Source organism: Lepisma saccharinum, chromosome 26, assembly GCF_977018435.1.
Source record: "Lepisma saccharinum chromosome 26, izLepSacc3.1, whole genome shotgun sequence".
Taxonomy (NCBI): Eukaryota; Metazoa; Arthropoda; class Insecta; order Zygentoma; family Lepismatidae; genus Lepisma; species Lepisma saccharinum.
Window position 1 is genome coordinate 6,815,830 of NC_139254.1, and position 21,946 is coordinate 6,837,775.

The window sequence follows — 21,946 nt, forward strand, 5'->3', positions numbered from 1 at the left end:
AGTCCATTATTATTATAAAAGAATCGAGGTCTTATTATAAAAGAAAAACATACGGAGATCACTTTCTCTGCTCTCCTTCATGGTATCCCTGATGCATGATTTTACGCGTCGAAAGATACTGTAGAAAAAAAAAATAATTGAAAATACCGTCGCGTGTATTGTCAAAGTCAGTTTCAGACTTCCGTAAATGATTTCTGCACTTTCTGGATACCGGAAACGAAAGTCTAGAAATGTCAGCACAAACTCAAAATTTAAATTTCATGAACTTGTTCCAGTTATCTCAGGGCAAGTTCTCTCTCTGGCCCCATCTGGTGGCTTCCTTCTCAGATTGCAAGAAAGTTGACCGAGGACTTGTTTGGTTGTCCCTCGCTCCCATCAACAGTCATAAATTATACTGGGCGCTAAGTGGACGAGGGAGGCAGCTGTGGACTTCGCCTGCTCTCGCAGAGCCACGCCTCCTTATCCGTTCCCTTGGTCAGTGTTCCCACAAACCTCTGAGAGTCTCTAATTGTCCCCCTTCGCCTTAAACAAAATAACTATTGGCGTATGCAGGCAAAACTCATTTGAAGGCTACAAAGATGATGTATTTTCTCACTACACTTACATTTATCGTACGTTAATTTAAAATACAGAAATTATGTAGATGATTCTTTTGCTTGAAGCAATCGAACTCAACCTGTCTGTTTTGAGACTTCTTAGAGAATGGTATGTAATGTAATCAATAAAAGGGCAAGCCAGTGCAATACTCAGTCAACGACGCATGTAAATGTTTGGTAACAGTTTCATACATCGGAGACACATTTCTTCAATTTTACACAAGAAACTACTTACGGAAATGAGTTTCTCCAAGGTTTACAACGTTCGTCGAGGTATTTTCTTTCATCGTGGAATATATTTGACCGGGAAATCATGTATTTTTCAAGAGAAATATCTCAACGACGCACAATTGCCATTGATTTCATTTGCTTTCCCTACGACAACCGGATGCTGCGTACGTTTGATGACGTAAGTCCCTGTCAGTGTTTCAACCCCCCTTTTTTTTTACTATGCTTGCCTAACGTAACCAAACCTTATCGCAAATGGTTCATGGGGCTATCCGTGAATGGTTCGTGGGGCTATCGGTCAGCTACCGTGCATAATGGTTCGTGGGGCTATCCGTGAATGGTTCGTTGGGCTATCCGTGATTGGTTCGTTGGTCTATCCGTGAATGGTTCGTGGGGCTATCCGTGTATGGTTCGTGGGGCTATCCGTGAGCTACCCGGGCTATCGTCAGCTACCCGTGCATAATGTATAATTTCCACCGGTGACAAACACGATAGTAGATATTTTTCGGTGCAGAAGGTTGAAACACTGCATACACACAACATGAGTCAAGATGTGCCCGCCATATTGTGTGTTCCGGAAGCGAAGAAAGGAATAAAAAAAAAGCACTCAGAATGTGAAAAATTACGTTTGTTTTCGTGTGAAAAGCATAATGGCACCTTGAACTATGTTCCGCAATACACAATTGGTTAGTACGAAACATGCGAAACACAAAATATCCGATTTTAATGTGTCTCCGATCTATGAAACTGTTACCAAATGTTTTGTAATGAGATGTATATATGGAAAGCACTAATACCCAATTCTTAGTCTTTCTATATTATGCTTGGCATAATATAAAAAGGCATAACAAATCTTACACAACATTGGCCTTAATAACAAAACTAATAGTTTCTAAAATATGACAGGAATAGGATAAGAGAAATCACACAAGCTTTAAAATGTTCCACAATGAACGCAAATTTAGCTTCAGAAAGTAAAACACAGAAACGCAAGATCCGAACTTACTTACACCTCAACTCAACAAAGATTTATTGGACTTACAGCTTTACAGATGGCTGTATATGCCCAGCATACATTATAACTACATAAGATGCATTTTTAATATAAATTTTACACACAAAGTTCATAAACGCTCTTAAATACAATTTTATGTAACTACATTAACTCAGTCAGTAACAGAAGTATATTATAATTTTATATCAGCTTTTCTCAAAAAAGCAAGTATAACATATCCAATTCTAATATCTGGAGCATACAACAATGAAGTCATATTAATAGGGAAAGGAACATTAATTTTTGACAATGTTTTGTATAAAGTCTTTCTTCTCTCTGAGTGAATTGGACATTCCAAAATAATATGATGAGCATCACCCCTTAAATCACCACAACTCAACAACTCAACAAATATTTATTGGACTTACAGCTTTACAGATGGCTGTTTATGCCCAGCATACATTATAAGTACATAATATACATTTTTAATATAAATTTTTTACACACAAAGTTCATAAACGCTCTTAAATACAATTTTATGTAACTACATTAAGTCAGTCAGTAACAGAAGTATATTATAATTTTATATCAGCTTTTCTCAAAAAAGCAAGTATAACATATCCAATTCTAATATCTGGAGCATACAACATTGAAGTCATATTAATAGGGAAAGGAACATTAATTTTTGACAATGTTTTGTATAAAGTCTTTCTTCTCTCTGAGTGAATTGGACATTCCAAAATAATATGATGAGCATCACCCCTTAAATCACCACAATCACAATTCGGAGATTTTAAAATGTGTATTTTAAATAAATGATGATATGTTCTCGCGTGACCACTTCTTAGTCTATTTATTAAAACAATTGCATTTCTTGAACCTTTACAATTATAAAACCAAGGTTTTTTCCTAGTGTAATCAACATAAGGACGATAACTTTCACCAACGCTTTCTAATGCATTATTACACCATAAGTTCCATTCTTCAAAAATTTTCTTCCTAACCCTCGGCAGAAGATCTGTGTAATGCAATGGTAACTGGATTGTTTCATTCATCTGAGCAGCTTGTTTTGCATATCTGTCTGCTTGTTCATTTCCGTAAATATTAATGTGTGATTTTACCCACACATAATGAACTACCTTTCCATTGCTAATTAAGCTATTAGTTGCACGAATACAATTGATGACATATGGTGATATTTTAAATAAATTTTTATAATTAGATTGTATTGCTTGTAAAACACTTTGCGAATCAACTAGTAATAGAAATTTCTGTTCAGGAACTGTACCAATATAAATCAAAGCTTGATATACCGCATATATTTCTGCTGTAAATATGGATGCCTCCACTGGTAACCTAAACATTTTTGATATATTTCTTTCAGTATCATAAAGAGCTGCTCCTACTCCACTTTCAGTTTTAGACCCATCTGTATATATATGATAAAAGTCTTCCCAAGATTCTCTAAACTCAGCTGAATGATTATATTTCGGGAAATATATATTTTGAATTGGTTGTGTGCGAAATTCTAACGAGTATACTGGCAATGTTCTTGCTATAAGTACTTGACTACATTCATGATGATATTTACTAAATAGTTGTACCCAAAGCGTAGCTGATTTATCATTGGTTATTCCTGAATCATGCAGCTCTAAAAGATTTAATAACACATCATTGAAAGGATGCCATGGTGAATGTTGAATTTTAAATAACATTTTTATAGCAATTAACTTTATCCTCACAGAAACCGAACATTCTACTGACTCCATATATACCACTACATTAGGAGTACTGTTCATTAATCCCAAACATCTTTTTAGAATTTTTCGTTGCTGGACTTCTAGTGGAGAAAGTTTTGTTACTGGAAGATTACACAAGACCATTAATCCATAATCTAATACTGCTCGATAATAATTCTTATAAAACATAAGCATGCTGGTAGGATGTGCTCCCCATTTGGTATTCGCCATAGCTTTAAATAAATGAAATATTTTATCGGATCTATTTTTCATCATATTTATTTGATACTGCCATGATAATGATGCATCAAAGTATACACCTAGATATTTTACTTGTGAAACAATTGGAATTTGTAATCTCCTATGAATAATGTTGAAAATATTTTGAAGACCCTTATGTTTAAATACTACTATTTTGGACTTTTCTAAAGATATTGATAATTTTTTCTGCTTTAACCATTGGTTAAATTCTATTAATTTATCTTCAAACATTGAAAAATCTTTCAAGTGATTGTTTGAGTCTAAATATATACATACATCATCAGCATATTGTAGAAACTGAAATGGGGAATCTATTATTGTTTTAATATCTGATAAATAAACATTAAATAATAATGGGCTAAGAGGACTTCCCTGTGGTAGTCCTTGTCCAATATATATTGGACCTATCATTTCTGAACCAAAATGAAAATAAAGTTGTCTTTTAGATAACAATTTCCATGTCAATATGAGTATACAATGTGGCACTTTTAGTAATTGTAGTTGTCTCAATAGAACAGTAATATCTACGTTGTCATATGCACTTTGAATATCAATAAAGGCTGAAAGTACTGATTGTTTTTTGTTAATAACGCTATAAATATGAGAAGATAATGTTACTAATGCATCCTGGGTTCCATAACCTTTACGAAATCCCATTTGTCTGGGAGAAAATACCTTTTGACCTTCCATAAACCACTCTAATCTTTTTAATAAAAGCTTCTCGAAAATTTTTGCCAATACGGAACTAAGAGCTATTGGGCGATATGACTGACCCAAGGAAGGGTTTTTTCCTGGTTTTAGAATTGGCATAATAATTTGAGAGGTCCATGCAACAGGAATTTTACCCGATAGGAATATTTGATTGTAAATTTTACATAAAATGCTTAGTGCATTCTGTGGAAGATTTCGTACCATAGAATACGTAATTCCATCAATGCCAGGAGCAGAATCTTTAGACCCTTGAAGAATTTCATGAATTTCATTTACAGTGATAGAGGAATTGAACCCCTTTGAGTATTTTGATGTAGATGAGAACGTGTAGAATATATTAGGAGGTTCGCAGGCTGATGTAAAGGGTGTAGGAATTACTTTATTAATAAATTCAGTTTTCCATTCAGTGGACAAAGGTAAAGTCCGACTTACATGTGCTTTTCTAAGTGATCTGAACTTGCGCCATATAACATCTAATTTTGTTTTAGGGTTTATTTCTTCGCAATATTTTTGCCATGAAAATCTTTTAGCCTTTATATATACTTTTCTAGATTTTGCAGTAGCTCGTTTTAAATTTATCAAAGTTGCAGGTGAAGGAGCACTTACAAATTGTTTCAATGCTTGTATTCGCTTCCTTTTTGCTTGAAAACATTCTTCATTCCACCAATCTATTTTAGGAAAATTTCGATCATATTGCGGTTTCAGTCGCGGACAGGCATAATCCATAACTTGAGTTATTATATCCACAAATTTTTCATATTGTACAGTATATTGGTTTTGATATTCTTTAGCTGAAAATTTTAAGTCTAAAACTGAATTATATTTCATCCAATCTGCCCTCTTTACGCTCCACTTACGAATTGTTTTATGTTTTATTAATTTTGGGAAGTTTTGAGATGATGTTAGCGTGATGAAACATGGAAAATGATCACTAGTTCGTAAATCAAAGTCTATTTCCCATACAAATTCAAAACACTGATTATCAGATATTAAAGTTAGATCAATTGAGGACATATTGTTTCCATTTGGTGGTACATGTGTTGGAGATCCATCATTTATAACTGTCAAGTTATTATAATCCATCCAATCTTCAACTGTCTTTCCCAAAGTATCAATTCTATGATCACCCCACAATGTATTATGACAATTAAAATCTCCTGTTATGATAAAGGGATGTTGAAAGCCAGACAAAAGAGAATTTAGATGAGAGCTCTGTATTTGTTGAGAACTGTAATGAGATGGAATATACAAACTAATAATATTATAAAGTAAGTTGTTTAACTGCATTTTTATACCGACCACTTCTACATTATATTTGGAAAATAAATCATGTGTTGAATTAAACTGAATTTGTTGAAATGGTACACTTTCATGAACAAAAATTCCCACACCCTTATATCCCACATTATAATCATTTAATATAGTATGATAGTGAGCAATATGAATATTTTCTGATTTTAAACCCCATACCTCACTAACGCAAATAATTAACGGGTGACACTCATCTATTAATTTAATTAATTGAAGTTTCCTTGCAGAGAAGGATCTTAAATTCCATTGTATTATTAATGGCAAGATTTTTCTTTGCTGGCAACACATTGTTGTTTTAAATTAGGGGGTGTCCCCGAAATCTTGTAAGTCTTGAATTAGTTTTAAAATTTGTACAGAAATTTCGTTACATTTTAATATTATTTTCCTAATATATAATAAATCATCACTCACTGAAATTGTTGTGGTTAGTTCTGCTATTAGATGTAGCAGATTTACTAGCGATTCTTTCTGAGAAGGACTCTCTGCTGTTGTCCGGCGTCCAATCGAATCTGATTTTCTATCCTGTTCCTTAGAGGAACACGTCGTGCTCACAGGTTCACTTGAATTAGCCACTGCTGATGATGTTAACGCAATTTGTGGATCCTTGTGTTTATTTTTGTCCTTTATCAAAACAGGTTTAATTGTTTTCCTCAATTGTGAAGCAGAATGCAGTCTAAAATTTTCCCCGTGTTGTTTTTTAAAACTTTCATAAGACCGGTCAGATTCTGGTGGCACTTTCTTCCAACAGAGGTTACTTAGATATGTGTCATTTCTTCTATTTTCCCAATCTGTAACAGAATTAAATCTGTTTGTAGTAGAATTTTCTGATGTGCAAGGGCTTTCCTTGTTTATTGATTCCTTTCTTATCTCCAGCAATTTAGGAAAGTCTTTAGCAGAGGTCGCATATGTTCGCCGTTCATTTCGTGGATCAATTCCAAAAAGTACTTGTTTCTTTGCATCTTGATAGGAGATGTTGTTATAAGCAATCAGCCTTTGTATTTCTCTCTCTTGCTCCCATCTTACACAAGACTTATCGGTAGATAAGTGGTTTCCCTTGCAATTAATACATTTAGGACTGGCATTGCAGATTCCATGTTCCGCTTGACCGCATCTATAACACACGGGAGAGGATTTACACTGTGTTTGTGAGTGTGAGAAACGGAAACATTTCTTGCATAAAATCACAGATCTTACTTTTGGCTTCACTTCAAATATTTGTCTCCACAACTTCACTTCTTTTGGTAACTGTTGAGATTGGAATGTTACACTAATCAGTTTAGTAGGTTCTTGTCTTACTTCCCCCTCTTCATTGAAAAAAGTTTTCTTCATCCTTATTACATCTATTATTGGAACTTCAGCTCTAATGTCTTCGACTATCTCGTCTACTGGGATGTCGGTAGGTACACCATATATTAATCCTTCTCTCACTAAAAGACCTTTAGGAATTCTGGCTTCTAAATGGTATTTTTCCTTGATGAATTCATTTTTAGCAAATTTATTTGCATCATATGCTGTGCGAAATGACAATTTTGCCTGCTTCAAACCACTTTGTTTAACGAATTCAACATCAACCTTCTCCTTACACAAATTATAACCTAATTTTACCGTATTCAGGCTCTGTGATCCAGGTAATGTACTGTCCACCAACACGATATATGGGCCTTGATGTCCTTCATAATATAAAGACATATCATATGCCTCATTTCTATATTTAGCAACACCAACCTTTGTACTTGCACTTACTTTCGGATTTTTGGGGTTTTTCTCCACTTCAGGTTCCGTGCATTCTTCATTAGATCGACCTCTTTTGAAAGAAGTCTTATCACTAACTTCCATTTCCGCTAACTGTTCAGGTACAACCACATTCATATCACTCTGGATTGCTTGCATTAAATTTTCTTCATTAATCTTCACATCCTGAGCCATCTTGGGAAATCACAAGCGTTTTTATTTCGCTTTTCTCTTTCACATATCAAATGTAAAATGTATAGAGAGATTTAATCTTGTAACTCTAGAACTATTATTCTCAAATCAAACTTCAATTAATTAGATCTCAAACTAGAAAAACAAACAATTCAACACGCTATTCACACAGAATCCAAGCGATACCACCCATAATCCACACGAAAATCCTTATTCTTAAATCACCACAGTCACAACGCTTGGTCCCCCGTGTGTTTCCACAGGTTGGTCAATAACCAATTTTGAGAGTAGACAAATGCGTCATAATCACCCATGAGAATCTAAAAATTTTACAACAGCTTTATAAAAAGATTAAGCGCTTCAATATGCACGACGAATCGCAGTGCAGCACAAAATGCAATACAAATATATTTTACAGTGTAACTTGATTGAATTTATATGATCATTTTATGAGTTAGCCTCTAGTCATGGACTTTTGGCACATCTTGTCAGGGTAGATGCTATTAATTCGTCCAAACGGTTTGAGGGTGCTAGCCACTTCCGTTTCCGACGGTAATGTCGTATAGCAAGTTCCGTATCCGCCTAGAGATTTCTGTTGTCGGCCTGGCATATTGCTTATAAAAAACTTATAAAACCTTTTTCGAGCAGGCCTCATCTCCAGGACGACATCAACTCGGGGCAAGCCCGGGCACCTATCGACCAGTTGGGTGAGTCAAGGCAAGAGCTTATAAAACCTTTTCCTGGTCTGGCTTATGGGACTCTTTTATCATCTTATATACCGGGTGGTCCAAAAGTCCCGGAACGGTCACATATCGTGAGAAATGCACATCGAATCGGAAAATGATGACCCCCTTCCATATACTCTATTGAAAGGTCTTGACGTGCAGATTTCGAATCTGCAATCGCTTTCACTCTAGCTCAATTAGGAGCAGAGCGTCCCTTTGATTTTGTTTGGGGGTTTTATGAAATTTTCACGTTTTTGTTGTTGTTTTCTCCCGAAAATTTAAAATCGCATCTTCGTTCCTAATTGAGCTAGGAGGATGGTTGATAGCTCGTTGGACTCGGAATGAAGTCCTCTTTCGGATTCTACAATACAAAATGTGGGTTTCCATTTAAAATTTCACTGTTGCCCTCCGCCCAACCTCAAGTGTGATATCATTGAATAGCTTTCTTTCACTTATTAAACACGTTTTTTTCGTTTTCCGATTCGATGTGAATTTCTCACGATATGTGACCGTTCCGGGACTTTTGGACCACCCGGTATAATCCTTGGTAGAAAGCGAATTGCAGCGTGCAGAAACATAAGTCTTCAGGTCGGAGGAGGCGTATTCTTTGGCGTCCTGAATAGGCGCCAACTTTGGGGGATCAAGGCAATTTCTGCCCCCCCCAATTCACGTAGAAAGACACGTTTTATGTATATTTACATACATAAAGTATTGTTTATGCCGATCTTGCCCCCCAAATTTATCTTAAGTTGACGCCTCTGGCCCTGATACTTCTCAGCGCAGTGCCCGCTGCATCTCCTTAATGGAACCCGTTCGGATGAACGCATCCACCGTCACGATTCGTGTCCGAACAGGCGAACGTTCCGGCAGACTGACTGCGAGAGTTGCATCTGCCTAAGCATGGGAGACTTCTGCGCATGCGCACCTTCGCTCCGACAGGGTTGCCAACTGATAATGGTAGATACAATATACGCGTCACCCTGTATATTTCATTTAAATATTTGCTGTAACAGTTATTTTCAAGAATGGTCCGCGAAGCAGGAACGCGTCCACTCAATAAAGACGATTCGATTCTATTCTATCTGAAATGTGCCAGAGCAACTGGAGATGCGGCGAATGGACAATAAGAGTACTTTTAATTAACATAGTTAGGAGAGAATTACATTCTCCCACAATCTGGGTAATGTCCGTCCGTTCTGGGCAAAAGAATTTAACCGGGCGGCTGGAACTCTGAGTGACTAACTTTACACTCTAACCTCCAAATCTGACGTAATGAAGTTTGCCTCCACTTTCGAAATTGGATTTCTTCTTCTTGGTCTCGCACCAAAGACAAAAGGGACAATCTTCCACTCATTTCGCAATAAAATTTAATACCGCCATCTTCACTGGAACTTCATTCCGCCGCCAACTGCTCCCTTGCACCAGGGGCGTACGTTGAATTTAATTTAGGGGGTCTGGATCTCCCTTACTTCACGTTTCTGTCCAGTGGTGTTCCTAAGAATGCCTGTTAGTGGCTCCATGGCCCAGAGTTTCTTAAGATTGATTGTGTTTGTTCAGAAGTCCACTTTATGCGTGAAAGACTAATAGAGACTGGTAACTACTCTTGCCTTCTTAAACCCGAAGGATTATGGCTGCAGAAACACAAGACTTCCATCTGTCCATATCCTGGGTAAGATCAATCCAATCTTTTCCATACTTACCGATTTTATTTAGGTCCATCTGAACATTATCTCTCCATCTTCGTCTTGGCCTCCATCAGGTTTCGCATAAAGAATCTTGTAAACTCTTCTCTCCTCTCCCATTCGTGCCACATGGCCTGCCCACCTAAGTCTTCTTGATTTAATTATTCTAATAATATCTGGACATGAATACAAATTATGTAGTTCTAAATTATCAGAGGTCCGGTCATCGGGAGATGCGGCGATGACCAAGCAAAATAATAAAAATATTGCATTTTATATATTTTAGAGAAGCAGTAAAAATAATAAGTCAGAATACTCGCATATTTGTGCGAATGGACAGCATGAAACAGCTCGAAATGCGCAAGATACTCGCTAATCTTAGCGCATCGAAATTAGACCCCAGTACTACCCCTCGCGCCGAACCCTCCCGCCAAGTTTCCTATTGAAAACAATGGTGTTCGACGGCCCAGCTCATCACATAATAGTGCGAATCTCTCTGGTCTCTGCCGGTGCCGAGAACAGCCGAACGCTTCCGAACAGGCAGACAGATCCAACGACCTGTATTTCCCCAACTCTTGAAGGTCTGTGTCATAACAGGCCCTTTTTTCATTGAATTGGCAGTGACCTTGGCGTTTGTCGCAGAGAAATATTGTGCCCCCCCCCTCTCCGTTGAAAGATCGACCCTGATGTTTGGCAAATCTTGCGAAGACTACTTAAAAATGTCACGCTTCGCCACTGTTAAGTATGTAACCTTCTCCATTCACCTGTCTTCTCATCTCTTTTAGGTCCAAATATTTTCCTAAGGATCTTATTTTCAAATACTCTCAATTTATGTTCCTCTTTCAGTGTAAGGGACCAAGTTTCCCACCCATATAATACTACATGCAAAATTACTGTTTTGTATATTTTAACTTCTAGCTTAGGGACTGCACTTAGTTTAAAGTGGGATCCGAACCACTACGTGCATCCGAATACGGGACCAATTGATTACAAGGCGAGGACGTTAACACTACGTCATCGGAAAAGCCAAGATTTTCTTAAGAAATAACTGCATAAACACTCTTTATGGTCATATCCGCTCTTACGAATGCCTGAGGGCTCCATGACGGAGTAGTGGTAACATCATAGCCTAGTAATTAGGGGTTCTCGGGTTCGACACCTGGTGGAGGCAAATAGTGGTTCAGATCTCACTTTAAACTGTAGGTTATAATCCTGTACGTCTCTTATTTCCCCTTTATAAATAATAAAGAAGTGAGACGTGGATTATATTATCGGCGCAGTGGAAGTTAATTATCATTCAGTAGATAATTAAGCTATTTAATGTAAACTTAATATTCATTCAACCATAATGTTTATTAACAAATCAGATTATACTTACCACATTTATATATGTATCACATTGTTCATTCACAACCCATGTAAACACCTCAGAACAACATTTTAGTTGTTAACTAAATGTATCAGTCCGTCCAATTTCATCGTCAAAAGTCAGTACGTAACGGCTATACGAGTCAACTGCAACCCCGCCCAAAACCCCCACAGCTTACATGACCCGGAGCAATCTACCCTTAAAATTTAAATATCCTCTTTAGCATTTTCAAAAGGTAGACATAACTATATAAACGTTAGGCAAATTACACCAGGCCATGCAGGCCCAAAAAGGGCGATACCCGGATATTCAGTATACTCAGCCTGTGTGCAGTTAGTCCTACGTCTCCCCCAGTCGGCAAGGATCTGCCACGCCAAACTCTTCGCTCACCCAGCGGAGAAGCCTAGCCAATGGCATACCCTACCTTAGTCACATGTATATTGCGTGTTCAATACGTCACCAATGAGTTATTGTACACTATGGGCTTACAAGGTCCAGTCCCGATTAGCCTATCTGTGCTTAAAGTAAACTTAAAAACAAAAGTCAGACAAAACAAACGAAATTTTGATTTTGATTTGGTGTTTTAAGTCCACTTTATGCACAGTAAGGCTAATCGGGACTGGACCTACAGTTTAAAGTGGGATCCGAACCACTTGTGCCTCCACCGGGTATCGAACCCGGGACCCCTTGATTACAAGGCGACAACGATACCACTGCGCCATCGGGGAGGCCAAAACAAACGAAATGCCTGAGACACACTTATGCCAGAACGGATTCTTAGGAGCTAAAAAGAGAGATTTAGGATCTTATAATTCCATTTCAGGACTTTTAGGCGCTTCCTATAAATTAATAAATATAATTATTAATTAATAACTATAATTTTATGAAATATCTCGTTGAGGTGCAATTTATATACAAAGAGTTACTATTTTCATTAAAATGAACTCTAATCTTTATGCTGAGTCCTCCGTGGGGAGTGTTTATTTATCACAGCGCGCAACGACACCAAGGTCCCGGTTTCGAATACCGGCCTGGGTATAGTCACTCACATCTTCGGGATTAGCCAAAAGTAGCAGAAGAGCGACGCTTAGTAACAAAAGTGCAAGGTAAAAGTACCTTCTGCAAAATGCTTTATTCAATTTCCTTTATATTTATTGGGAGGGTTTTCGCCCCCAGCAGCTCCTCCTCATCCATAATCACCTTTGCTTGGTACTTCCTCTTTGTGGTACTAGAACACTTCTGTTTCCACAGGAATTATAACTGGAGGCCGGTTCAGTGCTCCCTTCACTTTCAACCACCTACACATTATGGTTGAACAACATCAGGGATTGAACAAATGTCCATTAACAACACGTGCTTCATTAACAAAGGGATGATTTCATATCTCCGGCCTTACAATTCAAGGCCTGATGCTCTCTTGTCTTCTAGGAGGTCGTTGACGTCACTGACGGGTAAAGTAGGAGTTCCGACTCTATTGACAATAGTCTGGCTATTAATACGAAATACATCTAGATACACGGTTCATTAGTAGAGATCGTCTGCGTAGGTCGCGAACATGGAGGCAAGCGCGCATGCGCTAGCTGAACGAGTGTACTGCAAAATAGATACTATATAGAGGAGAAGGTTTAAATATGGGCGAAGGTTTAAATATGGGTTTTGGAGTTATCAGCGCTGCCGGGTGCTGTAGCCTGGCGGAGACTATGGGAACTGGTTATCTGTCAAGGACAAAGGTTGCGGCACCAATTCGCAAGAGAAAGTGGTGGTTAGTTTCGGCCTTGGACGCTGTTATAGAATTGCGACCTCCGAAAACTTTTTGCAGGTATATTTTAACTCGGCGTTTTCTGAATTCTCATCTGCTTTGTATAGGTTATGATATTAGCGGTACATAAAACAAATGTGGGCTTTTATAATGCCATGATTTGTTTGTGAAACATGTACCACAGAGAGCGAAAATAAATTGAAGAAGAAAAATAGCGTGATGGTCTAAATATGGGCTATGACATGAGGTCTGATGTTGAGATCACATTTTTAACAAATATTTGGATGTTTTTCTTAATTTCGATTTTTCCCATTCCGCGTGATTTTCAAAACAACAGATTATTCATAAATATGAATTTTATAAAGTTTTAGCGATAAATGACTGTTATTTTTTAAATTTTAAATGCGTTTTGTGATATTGCGACTAATAGCCCATATTTAGACCACAAATTTGAAATACATCATTTTGCCATTTTTCGGGAATTGCTTTTTTTTTAAAAAAAATGGTAACCTTTTATACTTTAGCATGCTATTACATTTAAATATATATTTCATAGATATGCATTTTAAAAGCAGGTGCTTGATATTTTAATTTTTTTCCTCCGAAAATGACAAAATAAAAAGGGGGGCCCATATTTAGACCTTTTCCTCTAATAATAAGGGGCCGGAAGAAAACGCTGACGGTTTTGAAATGTGTATATAAATAAAACAATTAATGTAATGCATGATTTAATAATCAAAATTGCTACAAAAATAATTGCCATTTACAGTGCTTACATTAATTTTTCTTAGTTTTTAAAATTGTGTCCAATAAATGATGACCTCCATTCCTTACACATTCATGTAGCCTTCCCTGTAAGATGGAAGTCGCCCTCGGGAGCATTTCATTCGGAATTGCCGCAATTTCGTTGCGAATAGTTAACTTGAGATCACCAATTGTGTGAGGTCTTTCAACATACACTTTGGTTTGAGGTATGTCACGTGCCAGTTTCAGACGACACAATGAATGTTGCAAGGAGGAATGGTTTCTCGGAATCGGCGAGAGATGGCAGCACGCTATATAAAGAGGAGCGAAGGAAATTATAAAAAACTTAGAGCGGAGAAGAGGGATTATATATATTATAGTAAATTGAGAAATATATAAAAGAAGAGTTCAAACACTATAAAAGAAGTAAATAGAAGTATATAGTAAATTAAAAGAATTAAGAATATGGCCGCATATGAAACGTTTAGGAAAGTTATTAAGTGAGCAAATGAATTCAGAAATATATCTCAATCTCTTTTTGATTCTCTGACGAGGAGAACATCGTCAGCTTTTGTATTTGTCCGTCCCTCGGTGGCGCTGTGGTCAATTAGACGCCCCGAAGCACTTTACGGTTGCGCTCCTTTTTAGTCGCACTGGGCCATTGGCAGCGCTTGTTATTAGCGATCCTGGTTATTCACCTCTGGTCGTTACATAGGAGGTGGTGCTATTGTCAGTTTAGTCGACCCTACTCCTTTATATAAGTATAGCTTGGTTCCTGGATAATGCCAAAGAAGCTTGGAAAGCGAGCGCATATATATATATAATAAATAAGATTACGCTTAAAAAAGAAAGACAATAAATTAGAAGAAGGAAAAGAAGAAGAAACCTTTTCCTAAAAAAGAAGGAAGAAAAGAAGAAGGAGCCTATTCTATAATCAAAAAGAGAAGAAGAAGAAGCCCTTTCCATAATCAAAAAAGAAGCAGCCTATTCTATAATCAAGGAAGAAAAGAAAAAGAAGCCAGAAGCCTTTTCCAAGAAATTACGTGAAGAAAGAAGAAGAAGATTTCCTTTCAAGAAGAATGTAACCGACGTAAATTTGGAATCAGCATATATATATATATATATATATATATATATATTCCGCATTTAACTATATTCTCTTGGCTATAAAAACGCTTTCTTATTTGGAATTCTCGAAATAAAGAACCTATCCCCTGAGATTAAGATATATCTGTAGCCGTGGAAAATAACATTTTTTAGTACGTACATAAGGGCGTAGCAGGTAGCACCAGAGGAAATAATCACACATCGTCAGATCCGGGGAGCGAGGAGGCCAGGGAACGTCACCATTTCTTGAACGTCCAGGAAACATTTCAGACTTGACCATGTCTCGCGAAAAGTTCTGACCCAAAGTAGTATCGTATTCTTACTGGGTATACGTCCGTGATGGTCGACATGGAACTCCCTTCGATACCATCGTTGGTTTTGGACAACGGACTCATCATTTTAAAAATATGCGTCTTGGTAAGCCTTTTACGATTCCAGCGTCTTGGACCCCTCTAAATATGAGCTCCATTTATTGTAGTAGTACATTCAAGAAATTACAAAACAACATGTTAGCAATTTTGTACAATTTTTTGTACAATTATGTGCAACAAATCAAATTTATACAAGTAAAAAACCGAGAAAAATCAAAATTAAAAGTGCTACTAGAAGTGATTTCGTGAATGCATTACTACAATAAATGGAGTTCTAAAAATGTCCTTGGTCGTAACACTCCTTAAAAATATCCCCTTTCTGAACGTTGTTCCATTCGAACACTACAGAATCCCTTTCTGGCCGTGAAAGTATACACGAGGAGAGAACATGGCGGCTTTCATGCAACAAAACTTCTTAATGGGAAGAACGTGTACCTCGGAATGAAGTAATCGCCTTCGGCAAGGATTAGACAAACTTGGTAATTAGGCAAATGAGGAAGATAGGCCTCGTTATACAGAAAAGCAAAGAGGCGGTTAAAAGTCACGTTAAGGGAGAACTGTTGTATCGTGTTAACCACTCTCCAAATTCTTTTCGAAAGGCGTAAAATTCTATTTATTGATATGGCTCAATGTTAAACGACAACCACATCGTCTTACGTAAGCATAAATATTATGATATAAAATGCTTCAACCGCGGAAAATTTCCCTCTCTTTATAAAAAAATCCCTCTCTTTACAAAAATTACCATCTTTACAAAAATTTCCCTTTACAAAAATTTATTTTTTACAAAATTTCCCACCTTTACCAAAATTTCCCTCTTTTTACAAATTTCCCTCTCTTCATAAAAAATTCCCTCCGTCGCGTAAAATCGTTCTACGGTATGTAAATTTTTATTTCCCAGGCATGAAAACTCTCATTTGTAGAAAATTCACATTCATGCCCTAAAAAATATCCACTCTGGGTGGAAAATTTTCCGTTGCACTAAAATATTTCCTTAATTCGATCTCGCCACTAAAGTTCCCGGACTGAGCCTAGAAGTTCCTTGCGAGAGTCAATTCGTCAGTTGCTAATCATCATTCATCCCCATCGCCGCGGTTAGTCGAAAGTGGAAGAAGAGCGTCACTAGTAGGTATAATATACATCCGTACTTTAAAAATATCCCTCATGCGTTTAAAATTCCTTCCGATGGGACCAATGCCTTATCTGTGAACACTTTTCTCAGGCGCGGGAAATTTTCAGATCCACAAAAAATCCCTACAACGCAGAAACTTCCCCTCCAAGCACCAAAATATCCCTCTCAAGTAGAAAATTTCTCTCTGGCAGGAAAATTTCTTTCCTATGTGACCAACATGTCTCATCTCTGAACGCTTTACTCAGACGTGATAAATTTCCAGGCCCACAAAAAATTCTTACAACGCAGAAAATTCCCCTCCAAGCTACAAAATATACCTCAGATAGGAAAATTTCCCTCCAATGTCACCCATTTGCTTCATCTGTGAACACTTTCCTCAGGCGTGGAAAAATTCCCGACCAGAAAAATCTCTACGGAGATTTCCCACAAACTCAAAATATCCCTCCGCTGAGGGAAAAATCAAACTTAATTCCACATGGTACGTAAAGATGGCGCTGATATGCACGAAGTACCATTATTTACTTCGGCGCATCCTGAACTACGAGGAAAAGGAGAAAAAAAATTTGAAATTCTGGATCCATCTTCCTGTCTTAATACCTGTAACATCCATTAAAACCTCTCCCCTTCCCTTCCCCCTTCCCAATGGCAATTTGCGACTCTTTCGGCCGTATCAGAGCTTCTGTTTACTCATTTATAAGGGGAAAGAAGATCTTGCGATCAAGGTGGAAAAAAATATCTCCAGTGAATATGTTTGCGTGCAAACGACGAGAAAACGACAAAGGAATAGAAAAAAATTCTTTCTTGATACCTTAGAAGAGGACGTTCAATTAGGAAGACGCGGGAACAGAGGAAAATGTATTTTATTCGACGTAAACATCGACAGGGGCCTCTTGCTAAAGAGCAGAAATGGAAAAATGCAAGATAATTCATGGTCGGAATTGAAATGAAAGGGGAACATTTTCAAGGACAGGAAGGTGTGTTTCACCTACGTCACAAACTGTTGCATTGTGGGATCGAGCAGCCATGATTGAGACCGGTTCTTATTGTAAACATATGCAATATTCGGTTCAGAGAAACTCACGTTTATCCTCGACTTTCGGAGAAAGAACAGAAGGTGCGCTTCACGGCACGGGACTGGATAATTGTTGATCAGAAGATGCCGCCTCGTCTGGTTGGCGAGAATATATCGAACCAATATTAATAAACAAAGCAAACATTATCGAGTGTGCAGTGAACATTTCCTTTCAGGTAATTTCAAATGTCGCATTCTCTGTGACTTTTAGTACAAATGGATCGAACTGTTGTGTTTAATCATACTTTCAATAGTGTTTCCTTGTTTTTTGATGTAAAAGTGCTGATACTTCCGATAAATTTCGTATCAATCCATAAGATTATGTTTTATTTAAAGCCTCTCTGATGCTTCATGTTGACCAGGGCATTCACTTGTTTACTTCAGTTGTCTCAACCTCTGTGGTATGTAAATAATGCACAGTGTTGTGCTATGCAAACTTCCTGATGTATTCAGGATATAGGAAGTTCCATCAGCCTATGGAGTCAGTGGTTTGCATAGTGGCAGTTAAAATCACGATTCGGCATGGAGGAAGGTCTGCATGGCCTGGGTGATATAGAGGTGAGACAGACTGAGAAGGGACGGACTTTGGTTTTGGATTGAGGAGAGAGAGGAGCTTGGAGAAAGGACTTGAGGGAAAGTGAGGCGAGGAGCTGGTCAACCTGCAACGAAGCCTACAGAGGACTTAGTTTATTTTTGTTCTTCGAAATTGTCTTCATTCGTCAGATAGACAGGTAATTATCCTAACCCAGCCATGATTCAGGTTCAAAGGTTCATAAAACCCAATGCCTTTTCTAGTTGTTAGTTTTGCTAGTTAGGGGTTTAGGTTTAGTTGTGCCTTTCGCACTGCCAAGCGTTAACTCGTCATGTTAATGACGAGTGCTCTCATCAGAGGATGAAGGATGAATAAGTCACATCACCCAGCAATTAATTGCCAAGTTACTGGTTCTGATCCCATTATTCTGTGGAATGACACGATTTGACGATAAAAATGATAACATTCAAAGTTAAATTCATCTTGATAATTGTACGTTCATTACTTATATTTCGTTCGTTAACACAAATTGCTATTAATTGTTATTCGATCAGCGCTTGTACAAAACTTTAAAAGGAAACAGGCGATAATTGCTGAACCTTGGAATTTACAGTTAATCCGTACTGGATGTAAACATTTCAAGCAGAATCCGAACCACTAATAAATACGAAAACGATTGATTCTGAAGTAAATAAACACACGTGCTAACTTACATAATAGCAGGTTTAGGCCCCTTTTCATTTCGTTATCGTCCAGTTTATATGGATCTACACCGCAGAACTTCGCATATCTCCATGTCTTTCTCTGTCGACTGCGCAAATAGCTTGAACATATAAAGATTATCGCTATTTCCAGATTGCACAACATTGTCATTAATTCTATGCAATGTTACCGACATTTGACACAGTACTAACAAACGTACAGTTGGCGCAGCTGTAACGAACGCTACGTGGTGGGTATTTCTTTGCAGAGACAAGCAACTTCGCCGCAAACATGGCGGCGGTGCGATTCCTGACATCACATGAAACCCACCTATAAGCTGTTGTCATGCCACGTCCAAGCTCTGTGGGACAATATATACTTTTACGAGAAGCAGCTCACCATTGTTACTATTTTTTTGTTTTTTATTTATCCCAATGTTCTATTAGGCAGGAAAATAATGAAGTCTATAGCGTAAAATGAACTTGGAGTTGAATGGCATTGGGAGTGTACCTGTTAATCTTAGCTACCCCGAAAACTATTAATTCCACACTAATATCGGTCGTTTTCGATTATTTTTACATGTCACCCGCCACCTACCCCCCACTCCTAGGGGCGCTAGGGGTGTCTTACCCCCACAGTATTTCTTTCCAGATTGTAAGTCATACGTGTACCAACTTTGGTTGAAATCGCTCCAGGCGTTCGAGAGTTATGCCGGAAGAAACAAACACACACATATACACACACATACATCCATTTTTATATATATATAGAAGATAAATAACCTCTTACATCAAAATCCTAATTTCTGAGGCCACTCCCCGAAGGCGCAGGGTTCGATACACAGTGGAAGCACATAGTGGTTCGGATCCCACTTTAAACTGTAGGTCCAGTCCCGATTAGCCTTACTGTGCATAAGGTGTACTTAAAACACCAACTCAATCTGAGGTCACTTCAGTGTGCTCGAATATAAACAATTGTTCCTTATGCACAACTTGCACTAAAGACAGCAACGCATATATTGTGTCTTCAACTCAATAAATGTATTCACAGAATACACATATCTTTTACTTCTACAGATTTGCATTTATCCTAAAAAAAAAAAAAAAAACAGGACTGAACTTCCACCGATGCCAGTTTTGTGTGAAAGAACTGAATTTTGAGATAAAATAACATGTAAATTAATATTATGAGGTAATTCTTGAACATTTTAAGGCAAAAAACCTTTTAAATCTATGCATGTTATTAGTGTTGAATACTTACTAACCAAATAGCTCTCTAGCTTTCTCAAACCCAAAGGTTTATGGCCGTACCAACACAAGCGTTCCATCTGTCTCTATCCTGGGCAAGATCAATCCAATATTTTCCATCCTTACCGAATTCCTTTAGGTCCATCTCAACGTTATCCTTCATCTTCGTCATAGTCCTCCTGCACGTCTCTTACCATCAGGTCTCCAGCCTCCCTGGTGGCGCAGTGATAGCGTCGTCGCCTTGTAATCAAAGGGCCCCGGATTCGATACCCGGTGAAGGCACATAGTGGTTCGGATCCCAACTTTAAACTGTAGGTCCAGTCACGATTAGCCTTACTGTGCATAAAGTGGACTTATAACACCAAATCAATCAATCAATCAATCAAAGCCATCAGGGTCCCCCAACAAGAATTCTGTAAACTCTTCTTTCCTCTCGCCGGACCCTGTGGCCGAGTGGTTAACACATCGCTCCGAGACGTCAAGGGTCCCGGGTTCGAATCCCGCTCGGGCTTGGTTGTTTGTGAATGTCCATTCATCAATTTCATCATTTCATCACTCATCTCCATCTTCGAAAATTAGCCACGAGGCACAAAACGCGAAGTAAAATAAACTAAATCAATCAATCAATCAATCTTCTTTCCTCTCCCATTCGTGCCACATGGGCTACCCTCTAAGTCTTCTTGATTTAATTATTCTAATAATATCTGGACATGAATACAAATTAGGCAATTCTAAATTATGTAACCTTCTCCACTCACCTGTCTCCTCATCCCTTTTAGGTCCAAAGATTTTCCTAAGGATTTTATTTTCAAACACTGTTTTAATGGACGGGACCAAGTTTCATATCCATATAAATACTACACGTATTCACTAACAAAGCCATTTTCTATGTCATGAGATAGACATTCAGCATATGCAGTCACTGAAAGTGTATCAGGGGTCAGAGGTGAAAGGATGAGAAAAAAGAGAAAACTAACAGAAAAATTCTCAGGCACCAAAAAGTCCTGGCACCAAGATGTCCGACTTTCTTTCCTTACACTGACTTCGTTCTTACCAGGTGCCTGCAGTCTCGTATCACTCCTTGCTTTCGTATTGAAGCCAGTGGGTGGAGTTTAGGTTTGTCTGCGTAAGATGGCCGCATCTACTTCAACCAATGACTTAACAGACAGAAGAACATCGCATCGGCTGCTGCAAGCGCCAGCGGGCTGGAAGGAACATGGAAGTGGGCTCCAGCTACAAGCGAAAACTCACGGTCTACTCTACACTTAAATACTACAAAACTAACTATGGTACTATTATAGTATGGGGGAGACACCTATAAATCATATATTTCGCACTTTTTTACATTGCTAACGTACTATTTTGGAATGCGGAACATTTCCTGAGGAGAAATAATGCATTTCTAACTAAGATAATGTCTATTTCTTACAGTTACGAGTACTTACTGTTACTTGTTATTTCGATTCTGTAACACATTATGGTAGGCGATAGCTACTGGTTCAGGGCGCGTTGTGCGAGTGTTTTGTCGATTTATGCAGTGTTGAAACCTCGTTCATCGGAAAATACCTACTTTCGTGAAATTACGTCGTAAACCATTGACGTTAGCCTCACAAACCATTGACGTTAGCCCCAAAAACCATTCACGTAAGCCCACAAACCATTTTCCGTAAGGTTAGGTTAGGCAAACATAGTTAAAAAAAAATTAAAAATACTCGACACGTCATGTTCTAGTGAAAACACA